This window comes from Balaenoptera borealis, assembly GCF_965194805.1.
Source record: "Balaenoptera borealis genome assembly, chromosome: 8".
Lineage (NCBI taxonomy): Eukaryota > Metazoa > Chordata > Mammalia > Artiodactyla > Balaenopteridae > Balaenoptera > Balaenoptera borealis.
Window position 1 is genome coordinate 98,849,663 of NC_138865.1, and position 27,499 is coordinate 98,877,161.

Genomic DNA, 27,499 nt, shown 5'->3' on the forward strand with positions numbered 1-27,499 from the left:
GCGGCACTGGGATTGGAGCCCCTGATCCCAGGGCTGCTTGGCTGGACCTCTGTCGCTCCCTCGGCATGCTCTCCAGACTGAAACCTGGCCCTTGCCCACAGTTCCCACCCTCACTGACTCACTGGGAGGGGCCCCGTTCCTCTTTACTCCCTAGAGCCAGTTTCTGACCTTCAAGACTCCACCCTCTCTTTCATCCCTTCATCTCCCCCTCCCCTAGCCCTTCCCTCCCTCTGGACTGAGCTGTTAGAATAAAGGCAGGGGTTTTGAGGACGTGAAGACTGCCAGCCACTCCCCTCTCTGGCCCAGAGATCCCCAAGGGAAACAGGCACCAAGGGCAACTCGGGAGATACAAGGTGTGCTTTGTTTTTCTGGACCTGCCCAGTGCCCAGGGCTCTCTGATAAAGCTGGATGGAGCCCAGGGCCCAGGCTGAAAGAAGACCTTTCCCTCTCCCCCAGCCCTTGTTTGTTTTGGGCGCGTTTCCTCCTTTGCTGCCTAGAGAAGCAAAGGCGAGTGTACTCAGGTATGGATGAAGGGAAAAGAGTCACCCTCCTGTGTGTCTTTTTTTGATGCTCAGTGACCCCACCATGCACAAATAAACCTGACCTAACCATCACCCTGGAATTTGACCAATCAGATTAGTATTCCATCTTCTTAAGGTGGAGAGCAGAGAAGAAGTGGCAAGGAGACTTTCCTTGTGTGGGGAGTTGGGTAAGGCCTTTCTCTGCCAATCCATCTAAGCTGGAAACTTTCGGCCCTCATTCTCCCTCATTCCTCAACGTCTATGCCCCCCTCCCCCAAATTTCCACCACCACTATCTTATCCCCCAGGCCATTGCGCAGCGGCCCCTGTGGTCTCTCCCACTCCAGTCCACCCCTTACTCAGCCCCCAGGGCAACCATTCTGAAAAGGAAATGGGCTGAGTCATCCCCCTATTTATAACCTTTCAGCAGGGCTGAAGACAAGGGACAGTGGTGAAAATGACAGAGTTCCAGGAGCCTGGACATGGGCCCAGGGCTATCTATATTTCATATCTGGACAAACTCCACGCAGAAATCTTTAGCCAGCCTATGTTTATTTGCTGGGGAGACAACATAGTTTCCACCAGAGCTCCCTCCCCCGCCTCCCCTTGGAGACTTTGTCTTCCAGTGGCTCCTCATGGTCTACAAGGAAAAGGCTCAATCTGCCCTGCCTGCTGATGCAGCCCCACTGTCACTTCACCCCATCATGAATTCTAAATTATTGCCATTCTTCAGACACCCTAAGGGGCCCTTCAAGACCTTATGCGCAGAGAACCTACTGTGTAGCACAGGGAACTCTTCTCAATACTCTGGAATGACCTATACGGGGGGAAAAGAATCTAAAAAAGAATGGATATAGGTATATGTATAATTGATACACTTTGCTGTACAGCAGAAACTAACACAACATTGTAAATTAACTATACTCTAATAAAAAGTTTTTAAAAAAAATTTTATACTGGAATCTGATGCCCCTCAAATACGTTTTCCCACCTTCCCACCTGCAAACTCTTATTCACCCTTCAGAACCCAGATCGCCCCCTCAGTAAAGCCCTTTCTGACCCTCTCTAGATAGATCTGGTGGGTTCCCTTTTCTGTCATCTTACAATGCCATGTGCACACACATCTCCCTTTGCTAAGAGCTAGCAGTTACAGATCATGACCGCTTGGATTAGAGAGGAGAAAGTGGACAGAACTGAGAGGCAAGAAGGAGGTAAACCCAGTACGATGTGGCGATGGGTACGCTGTAGGGCAAAAGAAGCAAGTGTCAGGGGATTGACTCCTAGGTCTCTGGCTGGTGAGTCCCCTTCCCTCCCAGACTGATAGTTCCTTGAAGGTGGAAACATGTCTTGTTTACCTCTTCATCCCCTGCCCCGTGCAGGCCTGGCTGGGGGAACTTCTTCAGAATGGGGGCAGGCCTGAGCCTACTAGAAAAGCAGTATCAGTGAGTCCAGCCAGGAGGTGCTGGGAGGATAGAGACAGAGAACAGAGCCAGGCCTGAGGAAGGGGGAGGGGTCCCAGTGAGGGGTCCTGGTAAGTGTTCAAGAACTTTCACTGCAAGTTACCTCTGTTGTTGGCTTTCTGTCCCTAACCTGCTCCCCTACCTCGGTAAGAGGGCCAATGGCCATTGGTTACAAGAAAGTCTGGAGTTTGAAAACTAACTTTGAGACCTAATTCTACCCCTGCCTACCATCCCCTGGCCTTAGGAAGGTCATTTCTTCTCTGGGGCTTCATGTCCTGAGAATAGTCTCTTTTTCTCTCTCTCTCTCTCCCCCACCACTGCTCTCTCTTACACACACACACACACACACACACACACACACAGACACCACAATGGCTGGCACACATAGATGTTCATTAAATGGCCATGGTCACCAACCAAGAGTGGGCATCAGTCCAGCTCAGAAGCATTTTTGGGAGGTGGTGTTTGAATCCTGGCTGTGCCACTTACTTGCTGAGTGACCTTGGGCACAGAATTTGAGCCCTCACACCTTAGTTCTCATCTGTTAATGGGACATAATAATAGTATTGACCTCACAGGTCTGTTGTGAGGAATAAATGACACAACATGTCAACTATGTCTGGGAAGTACCCAATAAATGTGAATTGTTATTGTTAGCATTTCTGGTCATGTAATTATTGATAATTTTATGTCCATTAAAAAAATAGAAAGTTCTGGGTCAGAGCCTGGCTGGTTTGGCAGGGGGCCCAGGGCAGGAAAGGGGCCCCCAGCCTTGGGCATGGGTGTGGAAGCGAAGTCGGGGGCCCAGGGCCTTTGGCCTGCGGGTTGGCAGGGACCATGCAGGGACTGGGAGGGAAGAGAGAAGAGAGAGAAAGAGAGGGAGAGGGAGAGAGAGGGAATTTGAGAAGAAATACAGCCAGAAAGAGAGAAAGAAAAAAACGCCACCATTGTGGCCAGGGAACCAGCTCCCAGTGAACAGAAACCCTGCAAACTGGTCTGGGCAGTCCCTGAGCCAGGCTGGGTCAGCTGGCGTGACAGCCTCAGGGAGCAGCCTTGGGCGATGTCTGAGGTCTTCTCACCCTACCTGGGAGGCATGTCAGGAGCTCTCCAGGCCTGGCCTGTGACAGTCCTTCTGGGTCTGAGAGAGAAAGACTGCTTTAGAGAAAACTGGGGCACACACTCCACTACAAAAAAGTGTAACACACAAAGTCCAACAGAGCTGGATTCCAAACTCTGCTTCAACAAGGGTGCCAAGACCATTCAAGTAGGAAAGGACAGTGTTTTCAATAAATGGTGCTGGGAAAACTGGATATCCTCATGCAAGAGAGTGAACTTGGACCCGGACCCTTAATGTTACATCATATACGAAAATTAACTCCAAATGGACAAAAGACCTAAATGTAAAAACCAAACTATAAAACTCTGATAAAGGTCATTGGTATATCAGGATCCACAAAATGGTGGCCTCCTCAGGGGCCTGGCCTACGTCACAAATCTAAACCCAAGCCAGCCTACACTCATGGGAAATGCCTCTCTGTCAAGGAAACCTCACATATACCAATCACAATCTTCCAACTCAGCTTTGTTTAGCTATGTTACCTAGAAAATAGGACCTGCAGGCCTCATAAGAGACTTCCCGACCTCCCAGCCAATCATGTCCCGTTTCCGAGTTGCCTCTGTTGATACTCTATAAAACTCGCTCTTGGGACTTCCCTGGTGGCACACTGGTTAAGAATCCGGCTCCCAATGCAGGGGACACGGGTTCGAGCCCTGGTCCAGGAAGATCCTACATGCCGCGGAGCAACGAAGCCATGCGCCACAACTACTGAGCCTGTGCTCTAGAGGCCGTGAGCCACAACTACTGAGCCCACGAGCCACAACTACTGAAGCCCACGTGCCTAGAGCCCATGTTCTGCAACAAGAGAAGCCACTGCGAGGAGAAGCCTGCGCACCGCAACGAAGAGTAGCCCCCACTCGCAGCAACTAGGGAAAGCCCATGTGCAGCAATGAAGACCCAACACAGCCAAAAATAAAAAATAAAGAAAAAAAAAAACACCAAAACTCGCTCTTGCCCAAAATTTCTCAGGAAGTGTGTCCCACTGCCTGAAGGCACTGTACTCCCCAGTCCATTGATTGTTTTCCTTTTACTAAAGGACATCAAATTCACTACGAAATTGTATTATTTTTGTCATTTGACATCTCCTAGAAGAAAACATAGGAAAAAGTCTTCATGATACTGGATTTGGCAGTGATTTCTTGGCTATGACACCAAGAGCACAAGCCAAAAAAGAAAACAAATAGATAAACTGGATAAATGAAACATTTTGTGCATCGAAGGACACTATTAAGAGAGTGAAAAGACAACCCACAGATTGGGAGAAAATATTTACAAATCATGTGTCTGATAAGGGAGTAGTAACCAGAATATATAAAGGACACCTGACATTCAATGATGACAACAAAACAACCCAATTCAAAAATAGGCAAAGGCTTTGAAAAGACATTTCTACCAAGAAGATATACAGATGGCCAATAAACACATGGCAAGATGTTCAACATCACTAATCATTAGGGAAATGCAAATCAGAACCACAATGAGATACCACTTCACACTTACAGGATTGCTATTATAAAACAAGACAAAACAGAAAATATATGTTGATGAGGATATGGAAACTTTGTGCATTGCTGGTAGGTAATGGGAAATGGTGCAGATATGAAATATAGCTTGATGATTCCTCAAAAAATTAAGCATAGAATTACTTTATGTTCCAGCAACTCCACTCATAGGTCTACATACCCAAACTAATTGAAAGCAGGGATTCAAACAGATGCTTGTATACTAATGTTTATAGCAGCATTATTCACATTCGCTAAAAGGTGGAAACAAGACAAATGTTCATCAACAGATGAATGGATAAACAAAATGTAGTATATCCATACAATAGAATATTATTCAGCTATAAAAAGGAATGAAGTACTGATACACACTATAACATGAGTAAACTTTGAACACATAATGTTTTCACTTAAAAATGGTGAAAATGATAAATCTTATGTTTTATATATTTTATCACAATTAAAAAAAACCCCTGCTCCACCACATACAGTATGATCTTGGGCAAGTCAGTTAACTGCTTTGTGCCTCAGTTTCCTTATCTGTAAATGGGCATAATAATTGGAAGGATTAAATGATATCAGATAATTGCTGTCCCTGGGCACAGTAGATGCTCAAATGTTATTTCCCCTATTGCCTCTTTTTCCCCCCAAATAAAAATAGCTTTATTTTTCCCTTTGGTTACAAAACAAACACACACTCATTGTGAAAACATTCTTCTCAGACAATATGTAATAGAGAGAAACAAGTTTCATAATAAATTTAATTTACTAATAACTTTTAAAAAGTTTAATAAAGTTTATTTAATAACTTTATTATTTTTTATTGAAATATAGTTGATTTAATTTCAACTAGTGTTAGTTTCTGCTGTACAGAAAAGTGATTCAGTTTTACATATATATACATTCTTTTTAATAGTCTTTCCATTACAGTTTATCACAGGATATTGAATATAGTTTCCTGTGCTTTACAATAGGACCTTGTTATTTATCCATTCTATATATACTAGTTTGTATCTGCTAATCCCGAACTCCCAATCCATCCCTCCCCCACTTCCGTTCCCCCTTGGCAACCAAATGTCTATTCTCTATGTCTGTAAGTCTGTTTCTGTTTCTGTTTCATAGATAAGTTCATTTGTGTCATATTTTAGATTCCACATGTAAGTGATATCATATGGTATTTGCCTTTCTTTTTATGGCTTACTTCACTTAGTATGATAATCTCTATGTCCATCCATGTTACTGTAAATGGCATTATTCCATTCCTTTTTATGGCTGAGTAGTATTCCATTGTATATATGTACCACATCTTTCTTTATCCATTCATCTGTTGATGGACATTTAATTTGTTTCCATGCCCCGGCTATTGTAAATAGTGCTGCTATGAACATAGGGGTGCATGTATCTTTTTGAATTATAGTTTTGTCTGGATATGTGCCCAGGAGTGGGATTGCAGGGTCAGATGGCAACTCTATTTTTAGTGTTTTGAGGAACCTCCATACTGTTTTCCATAGTGGCTGCACCAACTTACATTCCCACCAACAGTGTAGGAGGGTTCCCTTTTCTCCACACCCTCTCCAGCATTTGTTATAATAACTTTATTATTAAGTAAACAGCATTCTGCTGGTAAAACAAAAAAAAATTGATATAATATAAACACGTCTTAAAATAAAATATAAAGCATAACAGGACAGTGCAATCAGCAAACACAATAGTCTATCAATATAACCACATCCTAAAATTTTAAACAAACTTAGAATGGTCTGTGTGATTGGACATTTTTGTTGTTGGAAACATATTCTAGTGGTGGTGGGGACTGGAGGGGACAAGAAGTAATCAATAAGACATACCTTTTTTTCTAAACAAAAATGGGATCCTTTTCCATGTGCCATGTTGTAGCTTTCCTTTTCACACCACAAAATATCTTCCTGACATCCTTGTTGACTTTTCAAATATATTATTTAAAGTATTTCTTGAGATAGGTGTGTATTTTGTCACTGTGTATCAGTGTCTGACATGGAGTCACTGAGAGATGCCAGAATTTTTCCAGCTTCTGTCCACACACTGTGGGAGTGACCTCTGGGCCAGAGAGGGTTTCTCAAAGTACCCTCTTCGGGACACCATTGGTCAGTATGCTTCGGCGTACAAGGATTCTACGGCAGGCAAAATAGATTTAGGAAACGTACCTCATGCATGTTCCTCTTACATGTTCACCGAGCATTCGTGAAAGGAGTGTTGCAGGTTCTAAGCAGTCCTGCAGTTACGGAATTGGTTTAATTTTGTTTAATCCAGTTGTCTTATCTTTATAGGACCACTGAACACCGTGGCCACATAACCAGAGGGTTACAGCTCCTTGATAAGCGTGTGTGTCAGTCACTGTGTGCAGAACACTGCTGGACAACACTCCAGTAGAGGTTTAACTAACATGGCAAAAGGCTGCTCTTCTGACCGGTGGAGTTTTAGGATGCCGCCACTGGAAATGTTGAATGCTATGTTGTGTTTTTGAAAATATAGGGGGAAAGGTTTAGTAGCAGGAGAAGGGGGCATTACTTTTGGAAATGGTGAAGAGGAAACACAGATAGTAAACACACCAATGGGAAACCTTATCTTAATGATTTTCTTAATTATAGTCAAAGATAATGCAAATGAAAGCAGACTTGAGGCACTTTCTGACATTTACTGAAAAAATACAGAGAATCAGGAGGGAAATGCAACATGGTGTTATTCCCAATGCTGGCAAGGTTGTGGTGAAACTGACATACCCAGTTATCCAATGATGCTGTAAATTCACCCAACCCATTGGAGGGCACTATGTAGCAAGAACCATAAAGATAAGTATCTCTTAGACTAGGAATCCCACTACCAGCAATCTCTTCTCAAGAAATATTAAATAGAAAGCCTTACACTGAAGTACTACCAACAAGAGCAAAATACTGGCTGTATCCTATGTTAAAGTTGCAAACGGAAGGTGTAAGGTGAGGTAGAAGCGTCCTCTTGGAGGTGACTAAGTACATATGGAATTAAAACAAAATGGTTATCAGTGTGTTTCAATCACCTGAGGGATTTTAAAAGCAGATTCCAAGATTCTACCCCATTTGTGCAAAAACCAGTCTCTGCCTAAGCCACTAGACTCCTGCCTTCTCATCCCCCACCTGCAATTTCTAGTGTCAGAGTCTCTCTGCTTCCAGTCGAGAAAGAGGAACTCTGGTTGGAGGACATTCTTTTGTGCCAAGTCATAGGTCACTGGCCCGCCTGTGAAATTGGCGGCTCTGAGGTTAATGCCCAGCCCTCATCCAACTGGCTGTAGATGGTTGAGCAGAATAGTAGAAAACACAGTCCCCTAGGCCCACCTGCCTCCCTCTTCTCATCAGTACTTTTGTAGGGGACAGGTCACCTGGGTTGCAAAGGCAATCATGAAAACATCCTGTGGATCCTTGGAGGAAAAAGCAGATTATGTGAGTCCAAATTTCCAGTTGACAAGAAATCAGGCTGAATCTTTGGATTGGGGCACAGTAGAAAATCTCAGTGAACTAGCCTGCCTTTCTAGGCCAAGTGCTCTGACAGAGAGGAGTAAATATTCCATAGCCATTTAATAAACGACCACTGAGATGATAGCAAACATAACCTCCAGTAGCATGGACTCTGGCCTCCCATCAATTTCAGAAATGCGGCTTTCACTCATGTCAGGGTTTGAAAGCAGCACTTTCCCAAATTATTTTAGCAAATTAGCAGTTTGGTATATCACACTCAGCTTCAGCAATCCTTGCCAACCTCATCCTGCTCAGAGAAAGCCATACTTGGTCTTTTCAAAGCAGATAATGTAATGTTGCTTCTTGCTGAAGGTTGGCCAGTGCAGTAGGGTTAACTGAGGCGAAGCCTTGGTGATGAAGCTGCCAGAGATGGATGAAAAAGGAGAAGCTGAATATCCAGGGAAGTAAGACAAAAGAGGAGACCCGGAGGAACTGAAGCTGCCTGCCCTCTCTTAGCAGCTCAAGATCAGAGAACTTCTAACTGTGCTAATACGAGAGCCACTGGCCATGTGTGGCCGTTTAAATTTAATTTTTTTTTTTTTTGGCCACACCACGGGGCTTGTGGGATCTCAGTTCCCTGACCAGGGATTGAACCTGTGCCCTCAGAAAGTGAAAGTGTGGAGTCCTAACCACTAGACCGCCAGGAAATTCCCTTATGTTAATTTCAGTGAAACACAATGAAAAATTCAGTTTCCTAGTGGCACTAGCCACATTCAAGCGCTCAATAGCCACATGTGTCTAGCAGCTGTGGTACTAGTGCAGCTGTAGACCATTTCCATTGCTGCAGAAAGTTTGCTTGGATAGGGTTGTAGAGAAAGCCGTGTCCCCTTCCCTCTACCCTCCTGCCAAATGTTGGTCACACTGTGCCCACCCTGTGGGGACAGATGTCACAGAGCCAGTTTGGAAATCTCTTGATGGTTTAGCATGTGTGCTCGGAGATCTAAAGAGCCAAAACCATGTACTAAAAGTCTTCTGAGGACGGTTGCATCACTCTAAGTCACCACTCGCAGGTTTCTTGGATGGAGAACTTTGAGGTTTTCTCTCACTTTGCAGAGCGAGAGTTCATTGGTTCATCTTTTTCCTTCTTTTCCAGCAATGCAGCCATAGTTGTCATTTCAATGAACTGGCGGTTTGTTTGTGTGTGCCTATAAGAGAGAGAAGCCTTGAAAAGGGCAACCAGTTCGGGGTTCAAATGCCATTAAGGTTTGGGGAAAACATGAATGATTATAGCTTAAAAATAAACTAAACCAAACTTCCCACTCCCACCAGGCCGACTCCAGCACCAGGCTTCCCTGGGAGGCCTTATTGGGGGATCTGGTTAACCCCCTTACCGTGAGTGGCCATGCCCCTAAGGAAAAGCCTCAGGAGAGAGTTTCGCTCAGCAGAGCTGAGCCCCTACCCTCAAGTACACTGTTTGGAAGATTACAGGGACACGCTGGGGGGGGGGGGGTCCGAGGCCCCACTTGCAGCCCCACATCTTCCCTCCTCTAGTCCCAGGTCTGGAGACACAGGCACAGCTGTCCCACTGCAGAGGGCACTGGACACTGGCCTGGTGGATGCTTTGGGCCCCTCCTGCTTAACATGCCCCAACAGGACTGTTCCCTCTTCTGCCTTCCCAGCCTGCTAATTCCCAGCTTGCCTGAACCTCAGAATATGCTGAGCAGAGTCTGGCTGATTTGTCTGGAGCAATCCCGCCAGCTCTGTTGCAAAACACACTGATGATATCGACCCAGGTTTCCCATTTGAAAGGTTTGACTTTTTGCCAAGAGAAGCTGTAATAGATTAATTAGATCTTTGCCTCTCAGGGATCTGGCAAATAAACAGTGTTGCATTTATACCAACAATAGGTATAAAGAACTAGTGTTTATCATCAAAAGTACCCAACCTGGGTTTAACATGAGGGGTGTTAGAGAGTTAAAAGCAAGCAGGCATGGGAGGTGGGTGCAGGATAGGTATGGAGGTGAACTTACTGCATCCCTAACCCCCAGGCCCTTTAGATACAATCTGGGTATGAATCTAAAGGCTTTTATACTTTGCCTCCATGTGGGCCCACATGTCTTCATCTTAAGCGAGCGGAACACTATCCTGGATGACCAGATAGATCCCGTTTCTGAGAGTTACAGCCCTCTTTAGCATTTGAATATGTTGAAAATATTTGTAAAATTTGTTTTTGACATCTTGAGGCTACAGGAATTCTTTTTTTTTTTTTTATAGTGATTTTCAAGGATCTGTTTCCTAGAACTAAGCACGACACCAAACTTATCAGATGAACTTCCCTGTGATTAAAAAATAAATTTTCTTTGTTTCTAAAGACATTTCTATTTCTGGTGATTAAAAATATATACAGATAGATAATGATAGACAGATTCAAAATTCAACCAGCATGAGGTCCAACCGATATATGGATTAAACATTCTTTGACATGCAGTAACCAATGTGGAAAAGTTTCCTAAAGTTTATAGGAAGTGAGAGTTTTCTAATGAGGAGGAAATCGTATTATAGTCTTAAGGGCATTTTTCTCTGTGATTCATGAGGCAGGATCAGAATGCTTCAAGGCCATTTCAATACGACCAGATTACCTTTGCAACCTCCTCTGCTTCCATCCCCCTACCACTGTCTGTTTCATCTTTCACTGTCCTTTGACATAGCACATCCTCTATGCTTCCAGCTCTTTGCACATTCTGTTCCCACTGCCTGCACGTCCTCCTTCACCCAGCGCCATTTTCTTTTCTTTTTGGCCGCACTGTGCGGTATGTGGGATCTTAGTTCCCCAACCAGGGATCGAACCCGCGTCCCCTGCATTGGAAGGCGGAGTCTTAACCACTGGACCGCCGGGGAAGTCCGCAGTGCCATTTTCTGATGACTGAGCATACTCCTACTTGCTGTTTAAAATGTGGACAATAAATGGATACTTGGAGTATAAGGTAGATACACCACAGTGAGTTGAGGAACACAGCAGAGGGCACCAGTTCTGCTGGTTCCGGTGCAGCCTGGCTTCCCTGAGTCCTGAACTGCTGAGGCCCAGGTCAGTCAGCTCCTGTTCCCCCCTCCCCACTTCCCTGGCCCTTCAGGAAACACTGCTGGTTTTCTAGGTACCATTCCTGAGCTCAGGCCAATGTACCTCTGCAGAGAGCCCTCGGAGTTCCCTCCCTGCTTCCCGACCCAGGAATCTCTCTCCACAGGTCTCTCCAGATCACTGGACACCTGTGAAGGCCCGGGTTCCGGAGGCCCCACCTGCCCTGAGGCTGCCTCACCCCAGAGCCACTTCAGAAAGGGCCGCAGGCTTCCTGGTTGGCATAAGAGTCATTTTGGGGCCAGAGTTAACTGAGGGATTGGAGCTCAGCTCTCAAACTTGGATCAGCCTCTCGGTGAAAAGGCCTGAGGGCACGAAAGCTCCAGTAAGTCAACACAGCATGAAGCTGCAGCCTGGAACTGAAAAGGAGGAAGGTGGTGGCCCTACCTAGGGAAGGATTCTCTTCTCCAACTGCATTTTTCTAGTAACATTGATGAGCTGGAAGGTAAAAGAGAATAATCCTTCCTGAGCACCTACTATGCCCTCATATCATTTTTCACATTTAATCCTCACAACCTAAATGATAATAGTATTGTTTCCCCCGGGGCCTGCCTGTAACATTTGCAGGATAAGAGCACAAAGGGAGGTCCACATACCACATGCCATATGCGTCAATGGTTTAGAGTTAAAAATTAAGCTAAGAAGCTGTTAAATAAAGTATGTGCTAACCTCATAAACTGACATATATCTTTGTAATGGACCGTGAGGCCAAGTTCGAATTTAGAATTCTGAGGCTCATCAGAGTTCTGAGCTGAAGGGTGGCGAGGCAGGGAGAACTGCCTCTTCTCTTCTCAGGACTGACTCTGTCCTAAGCCACGAGGAGGACACGCCTGTGAGGAAACCAGATGTCCCTGCTCTGTCCACCTCCATCCCTATAACCCTGTCCCCAGCAGCTGCCCTTGGCCTCCATCAGGCCTCAGGCAGGCAATGTAGTACATCCAGAGAATGGATCTGGGGAGCAGCCCTCATAGAAACTGAAGTGGGTTCAGGCCCATTTGGACAGGGAATTTCAGGGTCCCAGCCCTTGTAATATGGCCCAGATGGGGAGCAGGGTTCTAAGGGGCTTTGGCCCCATGAATCCCTCACTCAGCAGGGAGAAGTACAGGCAAAGGAACACCAGAACAGGATGCTATAGATGGGGGGGACCAGGGTAGGGGCCCCTCTTGCCTGAGCCTAAAGATTTTACTGACTTTATCTCCTGCAGAAATAAACAAGTCAAATACGGCTGGCCAGAGGGGCTAATCCCTGGGAAGATGAACCCAGGTGGAAGAGGCAAAGTCCTTAATCCAAGGGCAACAGAAGATCCTACCTTAATCCATGGGCTAGTAAGTGATGGACCTAGGCTGTGAACTCATGTCGGTCTGACCCCAAGATCCCTGCTCTTTCTGGACCTCACGTTACTACTTGAAAGACCAAAGAGGAGGGTGGTGGGATTGAAGAGGGAAGAGGGTACAGAAAACAGAGGGCTGAATTTTGAGGCTCTAGGATTGGATGAATCTTGGCTTTCCTGCCTGTCATGCCAACCAGAATCCAGTCCAAAGGGTTCCTGAATGCCGGTATGCCACCCCAGTAAGCTCCCAACCCTGTGCCACCCTCTGGCCCCAAAAGGCTCTACTAATGCCCTGAAAATGCAGAATCCTTCCCTTGGGTGCTTATCTGAGGTTCCCCCAGCTTCTCAACCTGCAACCTGCTATCTTTAAGTTTTCACTTTGATGACCTTTCCTCCGTTTTTCCAAGCCATCTGCCTGCTCAGTGGAAGAAGGTGACCTTGCATGTGCCAGCTAATGAAGCTTTCTTCAGACAGGGGTAACTCACCGAGCACAGTGACACAAGGTATTTTTTCCTCATTAAATTTAACTATTAAAATTATAGCTTGTTTACAGATCTCTAATTGGCTTTGCCCATGAAGGTTAGGATGCATTATAAGGCAAGACTTAAAGAAACAAAACACCTAAGTATAGACTGGAAACATGGCCATTAAATTTATATGTCCATCAATTCATTAAAGCCTTGGCCTTCTTTCATTACCCTTTTAAGGCCATTGGTTCTCAACCTTGTCTACACACTGGACTCACCTGGGAGCTTAAGAACCACTGATGAATGGGTCCCATCCCCAGAGATTTTGATGTGCTTGCTCTGGGAGTGGGGATTTTGTAAAACTCTCTAGGTGATTTTATGCAGTTAAGATTGAGAACTGTGGTTTTTAAGGGAAAGTCCTATCTTAACTCTACCTGTGTTGCCTTTAGCATTTGAAAGTACAGGTCCCTGAACCGGGCTAGATCCACCTTTCCCAAAGCTTACCACTTCTGCCAACTATGAAAATCCTGCCTTCCCAGGTCCCGTGAGCACTCTGACATACAGTCAAAATTCTTCCCACGTTTATAGTTTCAAGGAAAGAAGGTCTTAGTTTATCTCCTGCACAAATGAGCAAGTAAGGTGAGGCAGGAGGGGTCAACCCCTGGGAAGATGGGGCTGAGGGGAAGAAGAGGGGAAGTCCTAGGTCCCAGGGTCCCAGGGCAACAGATGGCGCCATCTTAACCCCTGGGGGATGTAGGGTTGACACAGAAGTTCCCCACAGTCTCAGGCCACTCTTCCTTCTCTTCTCAGCTGCATTTGCCCAGCCACTGTTGGCTGCAGGGGCTCTGGCGGGCTCTCCCTGTGTCAGAATCTTCTGCTATAAGAACCATCTAGAAAGGTGGGAGGGGCCACAGAAGAGGCTCAAAGGCTGGAGAGCTAGGCCCCTGCCCCCACCTCCTCCCAGTCAGTCCAGGAGCCCTGGTCACACGGCTTGTCACCCACACATTTGCTGGTGACCCTGGTCCCTGGTTAAGGACAGTTACCCACCACAGTCTCTCAAGTGCAGCCACGACAGCGGCAGAGAAGCTGTACAGCGGGCTCCACGCCAGGTCTGGCCTGTGGCTCTGGGAGCTCTCTGGGCGCTGCGGCTCCGCGGGGCCGGGTTGGTGGGGGGAACCTCCTTGCAGAGCCCGCGCGCATCGCCTTGCTTCACAGACTGAGTGTGGCCTTTGCGGTCACCCGCGGGTCACCCACAGACCTGAAGACTCATGACCACACTTGTCATCGGTCAAAATACCGAGCTCTGCTCCTGACCCAAGATGGGACGAAGCCTGGGAAGAAAATGCCCACATTGTTTCATCATGAGATCAGGCATAGCTTTCCCAGTGGGGAAGGGAAGCCCTCAAATGCCTTTAATATTTCTGCCAGTCTTGGCAGGTTATTTTCATTCTTCACCGGGGCACAGAAAACGATTGTTTCCGAGAACTCTCAAGCTCCCTCTAGTGTGTACAGCTTACTGGGCATTACTTGAGTGTCAAAAATTTTGAAGGACCTAAGGAAATAATGAGAAATTTGGACTAAGACTTAAGAACTATGATAATTATAGCAGTGACATTTATGATATCAACAAATATAAATAACCTAATTAGGGAAGTGGAAAAAAATCATCATGCTACATTGTGGTATAACAACTTAGAAATATGATGTTTGTGAAAGACTTTTAATGACACGAGGAAATGCTCATGATACAGTCATGTTAATAAAATTATATATGTCGTACATTGAGATATAAACAGTGTAAAAAACATATATAACGCAGAGCACAGAGGACAACTCTGCGAGAAAGCAGAATGGTGCAGTGGAAACAGCAGAGACAGAACACCTGGATTCAAATCCCTGCCACTTGGACGATTTACTTTATTTAGCTTGGTCTGTTTTCTCACGTGTAAAATACAAGTAATGAAATTTATCTGACAGAGTTGTTGTGAAGATTAAGACCTAATATATAGGAAGGAACTTCATATACTAGCTGGCACATGGGAAGCACTCAGTGGAGGCTGAATCTGCACCTGAAATCTGTCTCCTGTGAACTTGTATCCATTGGTCTCATAGTGACCAGATCACTTCCTCCATCTTCCTCAGGACTATCCTTCAGATGTTTAAAGGTAACAGGAATCTCCCCATCTCCCAAAGTGCTTCAAGCTAAGCTTTTCTATTTCCTTTGACCATTTTGGTTTTTCAGACACTTTATCCTCCTCCAAACAAGGAGCTGCCCTGTTCTTTAGATGACCCACCTCCATGGGCAGAACAGATTGGTACAGAGGAGGTCCTTGACCTAAGGTGGCCAATTAGATTCCTGCCCTGGGATTTTTCAAACTGGAACTGAGGCAAGTCAGATCCTCTCTGCTGGTAGGAGCTGAGGGATGTGAGGTATGGGCCACGTGTGGCAGAAAGAGGTTGCGTAAGAGAGAAAATGAAGGGAACCCAAGAGGAGCAGAGAGGTGGAGGGTGAGGGGCTGCTAGCTGCATTCAGGCATCTGGAAGCTCAGCGCTAGCCCTGTCCTTCCAGTGGATTGTCATTTAATCCTCTTGGATTCTGTGAACCAATAAAGTCCTTTGTCTAAACCAGTTCACAACGGGTTTCTGAGACTTTCAAATAAAAGTATCACAGTGACCACATCTGAGAGTCTAGAGCATGGACTTTGGAGTTCAGAAAGCCTGGGTTTGAATCCTATATTAACCATTTACTAGCTCTGTGACATTCAGCAAGTCTCATAACTACTCTGAACGCATTTTCTTCACCTTTAACATGGGAAGGGCATTAGGTACCTCGCCACTTTACTGTAAGGACTAAGAAAGAATCGTGTATCTAAAATCCAGTTCAGGGCTTCCCTGGTGGCGCAGTGGTTGAGAATCTGCCTGCCAATGCAGGGGACACGGGTTCGAGCCCTGGTCTGGGAAGATCCCACATGCCGCGGAGCAACTAGGCCCGTGAGCCACAACTACTGAGCCTGCGTGTCTGGAGCTTGTGCTCCGCAACAAGAGAGGCCGCAACAGTGAGAGGCCCGCGCACCGCGATGAAGAGTGGCCCCCGCTTGCCGCAACTAGAGAAAGCCCTCGCACAGAAACGAAGACCCAACACAGCCAAAAAAAAAAAATATAAATAAAATCCAGTTCAGTACTTGACACACAGTAAACTCATCACATTGGCAATAGCAAAGCAAATTTTATCTTCATTATTACTGAGTTTGTGGTTAGTTCAGACACTTAGACACAAGCTGTCACAAAATTTGTTTCCCCACCCTGAACTTGCATTGACTTTTTGACTCTAATTGTGGGATTTTAAGAATTCCCCTGCTCGCTTTCCCGTTTGTTAATTCCAGAGAAATTGTTTAACAGGAATGTTGACATTCTGGCAAGGACAGATGCTCCTCTGTCCCCTAGGAGGCTTCTGACTTGTGTTGTTTTCAGAGTGTCATGACCAGAGCAACAGAAGCAGTCAGCGTTTAAAGACGTCTTTCTCCTCTGCTGTGTGTACATTCTTGGGCCCTTTCCCAGAAATGACTTACCAGAATAATTGTCCTAGAAAGCTACACACAGACAGCCTGTGTGCTGAACTGCCACACTCTGGGAGTTAATTCACAGTCCCCATCATCCATCCACAATGATGATGGTGATCCACAAAAAGCTCTCGGCTTGGAGTTAGAAGTTTCTAGACTCTTCGGGTTACTAGTAAGTGTTCATTTGAGACTTTGAAACATCAGGTAGAATGATTCATTCACTTGTAATTCATTCAACACACATTTAATGAGCACATGTTAGGTCCCAGGCCCTGTAGGGGCTGGTGCTGGAGTTATAAGATGAAAACCTGCTGCTGACCTCAAAGAGATCATACTCTCCAGTAGCACAGAGCTATAATTGAATGGATATAATGGTGTAATTAATGGTAGCTCCTGCAACTAACACCCCCCTTCCCCTGCCACCCATATCTCAGTAGCTTATCATGAAAAAAATTTGTTTTTTTTGTTCATGCAAAGTCCAGTGTAGGTTAGGAGGCCCTCTTCCTACTTATAGTCACACCATATGGGACACATTATTGTCACAGTGGGGTAAAGAAGATGGAGGAGGTACATTGGCTCTTAACTGCCTTGGCCCATAAGTAACACACATCACTTCCACTCATAGGCCATTGGCCAGAACTGGTCACATGGCCATCCTTAAGCTAGCTTCCACGGAAGCTGAGTAATGTTGGGGAGCTCATAGATACTTGGTGAGTACTAACGTTTCTCTGCCCCCATAGGAATTCTATGATACCAGCGAACAAGGGATCATGTATTAATTATGACTCTTTGGGTTCAGGTAACAAACCAGCTTGAGTTAGCATAAACAAAAAAGAAAATTTATCATAAGAATTTTAAGGATTTTGGGGTGTCTTCAACAATCAAATGGCAGAAATAAAACTAAGCGTCCAGCAGGGATTAGAATCAGGAAATGCAAAGGCACTGAGACATGTCTCTTGACTTCGTACCACTGTGAGAAAAAAAGGAAGTAGCTGGCTTTTAAGTTTCATAGACAATCCATTAGGTGTGCTTTTCAGGCAGTTCAGGTATTCACGATGAGGAATATTTAATCCATATTAAGGAGAGAGGGAGGGAAGGAGGATGGGCATTCCAAAGGAGATGATGTCTGCCCTGAGTTTTTAAATATATGTGTGTGTGTGTATGTGTGTGTGCGTGTGTATGTGTGTGTGTGTGTGTGTGTGTGTGTGTATTTAATTGTGGCAAAATTGTCCTGAGTTTTGAATATGAAGAAGGAGTTTGTTAGGTAAAGACAAAGTACAAGATCATTCCAGGCAGCAGATGTTAAGAGCTAAGAACTGGATGTATAGCAGAGCTTGGAATATGTTGGGAAATAAAAGTATTTTTTATGGATAGAGTTTAGGGTGAAGTGACAGACACTGTAAGTTGACTGCCCAATATACAGTCTCCCATCTTCTTCTTTCTTGTTAATAGATCCTCAATTTTTTTGGCTGCACCGTAAGGCTTGCGGGATCTTAGTTCCCCAGCCAGGGGTTGAACTCAGGCCATGGCAGTGAAAGTGCTGAGTCCTAACCACTGGACCACCAGGGAATTCCCAGGTCTAGGAATTCTTTTGAGTTACTTTTTTTGTATGGTTTGATAGATGAGATATCCTTATCGATATCCAGTTGTTCCAGTACAATTGTTGAAAAGCCTATCCTTCCCCCATTTTGAATATCTTGGCATCTTTGTCAAAATCAATTAACCGCGTTAGAATGGGTCTATTTCTGAAACCTCTATTTTGTTCCATTGATTTTTTTTCTTCCATTGATTTTTTGTGTCCATTGACCTTCACGTGAGTACATCACCAACTTGATTGTAGTAGCATTATCGTGTATTGTAAGTGGAGTTGATTTTTATTTTTATTTTTTTTAAATTAATTAATTTATTTATTTTTGGCTGTGTTGGGTCCTTGCCGCTGCGTGCAGGCTGTCTCCAGTTGCTGCGAGCAGGGGCTACTCCTCCTTGCGGCGCACAGCACTCTCACTGTGGTGGCCTCTCTTATTGCAGAGCACGGGCTCCAGGCATGCGGGCATCAGTAGTTGTGGCTCGCGGGCTCTAGAGCGCAGGCTCAGTAGTTGTGGTGCATGGGCTTAGTTGCTCTGCGGCATGTGGGATCTTCCCGGACCAGGGCTTGAACCCATGTCCCCTGCATTGGCAGGCAGATTCTTAACCACTGCACCACCAGGGAAGTCCCTGGAGTTGATTTTTAAATTTCACTTTCTAACTGTTCATTTCAGTACATAGGAATGCAATTGATTTTTGTATGTTGACCTTAAATCCTTCAATCTTGCTGGATTCACGTACAAGTCTATAGCTTTTTTCTTTTTTTCTATATTCCTTAGGATTTTCTGTGTACACAGTCATGATGTCTACAAAGAAGGTCAGTTTTTCCTATATGCAATCTGTTGTTATCCTTTTACCTCTGTCAGGATTTATTCCGTATCTTTGGCTTTAAACAGTTGACTGTGATGTGGCTCAGCATGGCCTTCTTCATGTTTATCCTGCTTGATGTTCACTGAGCATCTTGAATCTGTAAGTTCATGTTTTTAATCAAATTTGGGAAAATTTCAGCCGTTCCTCAAATGTTTTTCTACTCCATTCTCTTTCTCTCCTCTTCTTCTGGAGCTCCAATTATGTATATGGTAGACCATTTGATATGTTAGACTGACTTGCTGTTCTCTTTTTAAAAGAACATTTTTTTTCTCCGTGTTCTTCATATTACATAATTTCTATTGCTCTATGGTCAAATTCACTTCTCTTTCCTCTGTTATTTTCACTTGGCTCTTAAGTCCATCCACTACATTTTTAAAAATTTAAATATTGTGTTTTTCATTTCTAGAATTTCCATTTCATCTAAAAAATCATTTTGATTTTTCATTCTCTGTTGAGATTTTCTATCTGTTCATTCACTGAAAGTATATTTTGTTTTATTTCGTAGAGAATAGCTCTGTAATAGCCATTTAAAAAATCCTTCTCATCTAACTTCTAGATTATCTTGGAGCTGTTTTCAGTTGATTTTCTTTTCTCTTGAGAATGTGTTGCATTTTCCTGGTCCATCACACATTGGGTTATTTTACATTGTAAAGTGGGCGTTGTGAAAATGGGAAAGCACTGTGTACAACTTCCCACCTTTGCAAGTGTACCCTGCACCAGAACCTACCTGTTTCTGCTCCCCCTCTAGTGCCTCCAGGGAGCGGCTATTTTTATCATGCCCAGATCTCATAGCTGTTGTCTGAGGGTTAATTTGTCCAGTAGAATCTTATTTAGTTAGAACTGGAAAAAGACTTCTGTGTGGGTTTTTAATTCACTTTGGCCTGACAGCGTCTCACCTCAGGGACAAGCCACATGCCTTTCATTTTTCTGCCCCAAGGCTTCTCCAATGCCGCCACATGGGATGGTTGGCATTCACACATGTGCGGACCAGAAAGATGGGAGAGTTAAGGCCTTCTGGGGCAACCATCAAATAGTGGGGGATGGGAGTCAATGGAGAAATACTTCTTGTTGACTCTAGAGCAGGCAATTCCAAGAAGAGTTCTGTGTGCTCCTCAGGCGGCCCTGGCAGGATTGAGGCCCAATGGCCCCAGTGGTGACCAACATAATAACATACTCTTTAAACTGGCTTTTCCTCTCTCCCTGTTTCACTTTCTCTTATACCTCACTCTTCTGGGGTCAACTCGCAAATAAACTATCCACACTCAAGTCCTTGTCTCAGTCTCCATTTTTGGAGGGAACTCAGGCTAAGTTTCAATTGTCAATCCCATCTTCTTCTCCTTTAGCTGGGAGCAATACTATCTGATGCAGATTCATGTTGGGAGAAGATAAAGTAGAAGAGATAGGCTGGGATCCTGTTTTTAAAGTCCTTAAATGTCATCTAAGAAGTTTGGATTCTATTCTGTAGGGAAGAAGAAAACTGAAATACACTGAGTATGAGATTGACATGATCACACTGTTTAAGATCCTTTATTGGCCCAAGATTTGAAGAATCTCTGAATTTGTTTCTTTAATTAATAAATTGCGAAAGTAGCATTTCCCTGTCTATTTCACACAGGGACCAAATTATGAAGACCAAATTAGATGGTGCACATTCCACAGGAGCTAAATAAAAGTAGGATGTTACTATTATTACTTCAATCTGAAATATGTCATATGTTAGCATGGGAACTAAGCATTCCAATACTTTTTAAAAACCTTCTTATTTGTCTATTAGAATTTCCAACTGTGGCAAAAGTGTATTTCCATTCCATGGACGATGGTATCCAAATGCAATGTTGGGTTATATCTACAAGATAACAGAATAATAAACTCTAATCTAATATATCCATAAGGAACTATAGATTCTAAACTAACAAGGGTCTTAAACAGATGGAAATGGACCTTCTAAGACTGCTGGGGAAACTGTGATGCCTCAGGCTCCCTTTATCTTTCTGCTCTGCCACCTCGAGAGTGTGGCTTCCATCTTCACACCAAGATGGTTGCTGCAACTTCAGACATCATGTCCACTTTCAGGGAGGAGGAAAAAAGTGGGAAGGGAAAAGGGTGAGCCTTCAAGTTGAGTCAATGCCTCCTCTCCAAGAACTTCCTGGAAGGCTCATCTAATGATGTCTATTTATGTCTCACTGGCCACCCTTTAAGCACAAGGAGAGTGGGGAAAGGTAGTCTTTTAGCTGGGCGCAAGTCATCCCCAAATAAAAATCAGGATTCCATCAGTAAGGAAAAAGACGAGAATGGGTATTGGGTAGGCAATTAGCTCTCTTGGCCATACATGGTGTCTTGACAAGAGCCCTGGATCAAATCCTGGATTCAAATTTTACTTTTGCTAAAAATTTGTACTTTTCAAAGATTTGCATTTTAAAAACCATCTTGAGAATTCTGTGAGATAATCCATATAGTATGCCTAGCAAGGTATAGATGCTCAATGTATACCTGTTGATTCTAAATCTAACAGTACCCTGTACCAGGTGCCAGGCTAGAAGTGAGAAACAAAACAGGACGTAATCTCTGCCCTCAAGGAACCATGAGTATGTGTGTGTGTGTGTGTGTGTGTGTGTGCGTGTGTGTGTGTGTGTGGTGAGATGTGTCACACAGGTACTGTGCTGCTCCACCCAGATCCCCTTTTCGGTACCCTCGTACCTGTACCCCAGGTGCTGGAAAGAGTGGCTATTGATGGCTATCAGCCACACACCTCAGTGGGAATTGCCTTCAGCTGTAGAGAACTGCCTGCCTCCAGGTTCCGCTCCCTCCTAGGGGTGGTCCATAGCCAATGATTGGCTAATGCATGGTAAAAAGCCAAGCCCCTTTGCTTCAATTTTGGGGCAACTCTGAAGGGCTCCAGAAGTCCCCAGAGGATCACCTGAGGCTCAGTTGCACCTGCATTTCCTCTTTCTTCCCCAATCCAGTCCTTCTCTCCTCACTTTCTTATGGGTGTATCTCTTGAAAACATCCCCCAGTCACTCCTCTGCATGCAACCTTCCTTCTCAGAGCCCACTTCCAGGAAAGCCAATCTATGATACACGACAAGTTACCGCACAAGAGATTTCTCAGGTGTCTTCAGTCACGAAGGCTGGAACTAGAGTCATCAGGACAGCTGTTCTCGTCTCTTTCATCACTCCCCTGCATCTTCTCTGCATGACTGCTTCCTGACAAGCCAGGCTTTCCATGACCTCTGGTGGTCCTGATGCCATCTCAAAACATCTTTTCAACTTCATCTTCCATCGCTAACTCGCTCATTCTCTGGGTATTTCTGCACCAGTTCCTACAAGAGAGCGTTTGATTGGCCCAGCTCACCTTTTCAAGTCAAGCCACCTCATAGGCTGCCAACAAACCTTGAGATTGGCTGACTTTGGGTCAGGGACCTACCTCCAGTTCAGTCAGCTGTGGTTGTTGGCATAGGGGGTGGGGAAGGCTCGTGGCTTTAGGGCCTCCCCTTCAGCAGGGCTAGTGGGGGGATGGGTCGGCTTTGTGAGTAAGGACTCCGGTATATTTATAAAGGGTGGTCTCAGTGCAAACGAAGCCCCTGAAAACCCAGGTGAAAGGAAAAGGCAAGAATCAGAACACTGTGTCAAGCAAGGAAGTAGGGCTGCTGCCCCTGTGTTCCTGGCTAAGGAGAAAACCAGCTTCATTTGGAAAGAAGGGTTGAAGGAAGCAGAGGAAAGAGTGGGTATGTGTGGAATGAAGCCACGTGGGTTGGCCCAGCCTGTTTTCAAGGGAAGTTGAACCCCAGACATCGGACCACAGGAAGAAAGCAGGGACCTGGGGCCATGAGCAGGAGAGAGAAGGGAGCCGGCAAGCAGTCAGGTGTCCCTGGGACCGGTTTAGTTACCTTTTGTTCCCTCAGTACATGCTGTGCTCCATAGGGACACCTCAGCTTGCCCGTGGGGCAGGTGCTCCCAGACCACGTGCCCAGCACTTTGAGTGTTTTCTTCCATCTCCTGGGCCCTGAATAACAGCCTCTGGATCTCAAAAGTCCCCACACTTGAGCTTCCTCCGGCTCCATCTGAGGGAGGCACGGTACAACTTCACTTCTGAGGATGCCCACAGTTGCATTTTTACATTGCTTTGACCCTCTCACAAACTGTAGGAGATAGGACAAGAGACATTATCTGCCTTTTATGATGCTGTCCAGTTTGGTAGCCACTAGCTTCCTGTGGCTTTTTTTTTTTTTTTAATTTTTAGTTTATATTGGAGTATAGTTGATTAACAATGTTGTGTTAGTTTCAGGTGTACAGGAAAGTGATTCAGTTACCCATATACAAGTATCTATTCTTTTTTCAAGTTCTTTTCCCACTTAGGTTATTACAGAATATTGAGCAGAATTCCCTGTGTGATACAGTAGGTCTTGGTTGGTTATCTATTTTAAATCCAGCAGGCCTGTGTCTTCTTAACTTTAATTATACTTAAATAAAATATCAAAATTCTGTCCCTCAGTCACACTGCTCACATTTCAGTGCTCAGTAGCCCTGTGTGTCTAGTGGCTACCATACTGGACAGTGGAGACAGAGAACAGTTCCATCATGCTAGAAAGTTCTGTGGGACCATGCTGCCTTAGAACATGAGCTTCCAGTGTGCGTCCGTCTGGTTCTTTACGGTCATCCCGGTTCCTGCATCAGCGCTGAGCACAAATCACATGTTCAATAAGCAGCTGTGGAATGAATGAATTGATGAACAGATCTCCACTTGCAGAGGAGAGAAGAAGACTCCAAGAGGTGTTACTTTCATGGTTGGTCCAGAGAATACGTGACAGAGCTGGGACTCCAACGTAGTCCTTCCACTTCCAAGCACAGACCTGTTCAGCCCCTCCCTGATTTTTCACCAACCTCTGACAGGAGGAGGTGGTTCAATGCTGTCACCTTAGCAACCTGCTGTAGCTGATTGGAAAATCACCTTATTTTTTTCCAGTTTTATTGAGAAATAATTGATATTCATCACTGTATAAGTTTAAGGGGTACAACATGATGGTTTGATTTACATATGTTGTACAATGATTACCACAATAGGTTTAGTTAACACCTATCATTTCATATAGATACAATAATAAGAAAAGAGAAAAAGCATTTTTAAATGGTAAATGTTACAAGGGATGAAGATTTAATAACTCCACCTCTCTTTCCTCATCCTCTCCCCCAAATTTTATCCTACTTTTTTTAAAAGACTTTTAAAAAATTATTTTATTTTATTTTATTTTATTTATTTTTTGCCTGCGTTGGGTCTTCATTGCTGTGTGTGGGCTTTCTCTAGTTGCGTCGAGCGGGGGCTACTCTTCGTTGTGGTGCACGGGCTTCTCATTGCGGTGGCTTCTCTTGTTGCGGAGCACAGGCTCTAGGCACACGGGCTTCAGTAGTTGTGGCACGTGGGCTCAGTAGTTGTGGCTCACAGGCTCTAGAGCGCAGGCTCAGTAGTTGTGGCTCACGGGCTTTGTTGCTCCGCGGCATGTGGGATCTTCCCTGACCGGGGCTCGAACCTGTGTCCCCTGCATTGCCAGGTGGATTCTTAACCACTGCACCACCAGGGAAGCCCCAATCCTACCTTTAATTATATCAATAATTAGTGTTTGCATCACTAATTTGAACAACATAAGCATTGTTCACTGAAGAACCTATTAGAAAACTGTGATTACATGTTCTTTTTTTTAAATTGAAGTATAATTAACCTACAATTCTATGTTATTCTAGGTGGACACCATAGTGATTCAAAATTTCCATACATTACAATGTGATCAGTACGAAAAAACACTTTAAAAAAATGGCTTATGATTTCTGTTCTCCAAGGTAAGGGGGAATAGAAAAGGGATAAAATATAGAAGAGTAGAAAGAAAATTTATTCATTTTTCTAACACTAAAACCAGGTCAGGTAACATTTGGGGATGTTTCCTCCCAATCCCTTTTCAATACAGAGGTGTTTGAGGTTTTCCACAGGGTTGTGTCTTTTGTTTTTGAAAATTGATTTTCCAGGAAGTTACTTAGGCCAGAAGCTTTCTGCTTCTTTCTCCCAGCCTCATCTTGAAGCTTCTAGGCCCCATTTCTCTCTTTGGATATCAGCATAATCATGGATTCATGGATATATCCCCCTCCATGAAGCAAGCATGCCACAACCTTGATCAGGCAGAGCTCAAGGCAGGGGCTAATAGTATATTACAGCTGAGGGTTTGGGGCAGGAGATTTCATACCTGCCTGTGAGGGGAGTGCAGCCACTGGCTCTGTGCTCTCAGGGAGATGAAAATGAGTTACCTGCCTTAAAGAAGCGAGGAGTCAACAAGGCTGCCTCACCGTGGGAGCAGAACGAGAAAACCTTACCTCCTGACTCTGGGCAACGTGCCGACGTGGAGTCTGAGTGCCCATCACTTGTATGGTATGAGGTTTCCAAGTGGATTCCAAGTGAACAAGTTAAAACTTGTCCAGAACTGGTAAAACTCGGGGGACCTCAGGTTCCATGAAGTTCCAGGACAGGGACACTTCCACAGTTAGGAGTCCGGGGTGCTCACAGAAACCCCATGAAGATGGGCTTGTGATCCATGTATAACCCATGTGAGGACATAAGCCCCAAGCAGTCAGCAGCTGCAACTAGCACAAGACTTTGCACCCCAAGAATTAAAGATGATAAAACAACCTGAGGGGCTTCCCTGGTGGCGCAGTGGTTGAGAATCTGCCTGCCAATGCAGGGGACACGGGTTCGAGCCCTGGTCTGGGAAGATCCCACATGCCACGGAGCAACTGGGCCCGTGAGCCACAACTACTGAGCCTGTGCGTCTGGAGCCTGTGCTCCGCAGCAAGAGAGGCTGCGATAGTGAGAGGCCTGCGCACCGCGATGAAGAGTGGCCCCCGCTTGCCACAACTAGAGAAAGCCCTCGCACAGAAACGAAGACCCAACACAGCCAAATAAATAAATAAATAAATAAATAAAAATTAAAAAAAAAAAACAACCTGAAAGAAACTTTAAAACAAGCAGGTTTAAAATGTTTGAAGAGATAAAGAAAGGAAGGAACAGATACTTTAAGCCTAAAGCCAGAACAGAATTGTATGAGAAGAGAATACACGGGCTTAAAAAGTGTCTACATAGAAATTCTAGGAAAGATATAATAAAATTATTGAAATAAAGGGAGCCCGTGAATTCAGAGATGTCAGGGAGAAATGGGACTGTCCTTTTAAAGGATGTTTCTGTGAAAAACAGTTGTTAAACTTCCCTATGAACTAGGCACTGTTTCAGGGGTTTCAACTATATTAACTCATTCGATCTGCACAAGCTCATGCAGTAGGTCCCATTCTGGGGAGGCAGGGAATATTCTGATTGACCTGTGGACGGGCCATCCCCAAGGCAGTCAAGGAATAAAAATAAAATGTTATGTATAAAATAAATCACTTTACATGGATTATCTCATTTAGCCCTCATTTAATAATCTCATTAATCCTCACAGCAATCCCTCTAGGCAGGAGTTATTATCACCCTCTATTACGTGGTTTAGGAGACGGAGCTTACAGCCATTAAGAAATTTCCCTAATGTTTACACGGTCACCAAGCAATGCAGTTGGGATTTAAATTGAGGCAAGTTGAATCCACCATCCAAGCTCTTAACAATGATGCTAAGGAAACAGTGGTTGTTCATTTCGATTCTAGTTTTATGCATTACTTAATGTTGAATAGGCAATACAGTTCCTGATTCAAAATGTACCAAAGGGTCTAGAGTAAAACATCTCTCTCCTACCTCTGTGCCCCCCTCAGAGGCATCCAGTGTTCCAGTTTCTTGTGTAACTTCCAGACTTACTTTGTGCCTATAGGAGCAAGTGTCTATAGATATAGTTATAGACAAGTCTATCTATCTGTATACATGCATATTCGTTTCTCCCTTTCTACGCAATTGGAAGTTTCCTCTATACCTTGTTGTTATCTTGCTGTTTTCATTTAACACTTTATTTTGGAGTGCATTCTATATTAGTATAGAATAATAATAATACAATAATAGTATAGAATATTTACTATGATTAATATTATAGAACAATATACAAGTATAGAATAATAATAATGACAAAGCAATAAGGGGCTTCCTCATTCTTTTTTTTAATAAATTTATTTATTTAATTTTGGCTGTGTTGGGCCTTCGTAGCTGCACGCGGGCTTCCTCTAGTTGTGGTGCGCGGGCTTCTCACTGCGGTGGCTTGTCTTTGCGGCGGAGCACGGGTTCCAGGTGCATGGGCTTCAGTAGTTGCAGCTTGCGGGCTCTAGAGCGCAGGCTCAGTAGTTGTGGCGCACGGGCTTAGTTGCTCCGTGGCAGGTGGGGTCTTCCCGGATCAGAGCTCGCACCCGTGTCCCCTGCATTGGCAGGCAGACTCTTAACCAGTGCGCCACCAGGGAAGTCTTCCTCATTCTTGTTTATGACTGCAGAAGATTCCATTGTAAGTCTGTATTATAATTAACCTCATTAGACCTCTATG

At 44.6% G+C, this 27,499-nt stretch overlaps 1 long non-coding RNA gene across 2 annotated transcripts; it reads left to right on the forward strand.

Moving 5' to 3' along the window:
* On the forward strand, nt 1-13,068 carry LOC309634302. Of its 2 annotated transcripts, none has more exons than XR_014247953.1 (4): nt 1-353; nt 11,309-11,644; nt 12,404-12,524; nt 12,937-13,068. It is a non-coding gene; the product is annotated as an uncharacterized lncRNA (long non-coding RNA). The 2 variants fall into 2 exon arrangements; XR_014247954.1 differs by having other exon boundaries at nt 11,309-11,524.
* The last annotated feature ends 14,431 nt before the right edge of the window (nt 13,069-27,499 follow it).